This window comes from Microtus ochrogaster, linkage group LG4, assembly GCF_000317375.1.
Source record: "Microtus ochrogaster isolate Prairie Vole_2 linkage group LG4, MicOch1.0, whole genome shotgun sequence".
Lineage (NCBI taxonomy): Eukaryota > Metazoa > Chordata > Mammalia > Rodentia > Cricetidae > Microtus > Microtus ochrogaster.
The window spans coordinates 18,588,458-18,589,828 of NC_022030.1; the positions used below are offsets into that span (position 1 = coordinate 18,588,458).

General features: G+C 45.7%; 1 protein-coding gene across 1 annotated transcript in view; it reads left to right on the forward strand.

Moving 5' to 3' along the window:
• Nucleotides 1-517, forward strand: part of Selenow (selenoprotein W) — a 5,323-nt gene extending 4,806 nt beyond the window's left edge. The window contains exon 6 of the mRNA XM_005372425.3: nt 235-517. The gene's annotated coding sequence lies outside the window, so the exon portion shown is untranslated. The remainder of the gene's footprint in view (nt 1-234) is intronic.
• Nucleotides 518-1,371: the final 854 nt, after the last annotated feature.

Genomic DNA, 1,371 nt, shown 5'->3' on the forward strand with positions numbered 1-1,371 from the left:
AAAAAAAAAAAAGAAATAACAATGTAATGTAAGCTACTTGCTTTGTGGTATGGGAAAAAGAAGGAAGAACTGGGACTCTCCAACTGGTACCATGACATAACTCCATTACTTATGGACTCTTCCATTATTCTACATTATTCTCTCTCTCTCTCTCTCTCTCTCTCTCTCTCTCTCTCTCTCTCTCTCTCTCTCTCTCTCTCTCTCTCTCTCTCTCTCTCTCTCTCTCCCCCCCAGTCCTGAGACCTCCTGGCAGCCGCCTTATGACAGGAAGGACTGAAATGTCTCAAAGACCTGTGGTCCTTCTTCGATGCTCCTGCGGCTACCAAGTCAGGCCAGAGATCGCCTCTGTGAGGGGGTGTGCCTCCCCAGAATCCACCGTGCCCTGCCCTTCTGCCCCCTTCCTCACCTCTCCCTGAATTCCTCCGTGTCTTCCACCTACCCTTTTGCCTTGGTTTCCCTTCTGCAGCTCAGCTGCCAAATGTTCCCAGTTGAATAAAAGCTGGATGAGGCAACTCAAGGCAGAGGCAGTTTATTTGGGTCACAGTTCATCCTGGCAGGGAAGCCAACATAGCAGGAGCTTGAAGAGGCTGGCCACATGGATTCTGCTGTTCGGGAAGCAGAGATGGGGCTGGGGAATCAGCTCAGCAGGTGAAGGCCCTTTCTGCCAAGACTGATAGCTGAGTTCCTTCCTTGCGACCCACATGGTGGGAGGAGAGAACCAGCTGCAGTTTATCCTCTGACCTCCATTGCCTGCTTTGGCAAGTTGTCTGGAGAGTGCATGCATGCACGAGCACAAACAGACAGGTAAAAATGTAACAAACAGAGTGACACTTGGCAGGCAGATCTCTGAGTTCGTGGCCAGCCTGGTCTACAAGAGCAAGTTCCAGGACAGCTAGGGCTGTTACACAGAGAAACCCTGTCTCGGAAAAATAAAAAATAAAAACAAAACAGAGCTACCCTCCTGCTCAGCTCATATAGTCAAAAGTACCGTATTCAGGAAATGGTTCACTCATAGTCAGCTGGAGAGCCATCTCTCCCTGGCTTCTCTTTCCAGAGGACCCTGGGTTCAGTTCCCAGCACCCATACTGTGACCCACAACCAGCTGTAACTCCAGTTCTAGAGGATCTGGTTGGCCTCTTCAAGCATGCACATAGTGCATATGCATGCAGGCAAAAGCACACACACATATCTATATATACATATATATATATACATACAATATATACATAAAAAACAAAAAATTATATATACATTATATATGTATATATTAATATTTAATTTAATATATACATATATATTAAATCACTTCATAGAAAAAAACACAGAGAATAATGCCCTAAGTCTGTGACACTACACTATCCCAATCATAAG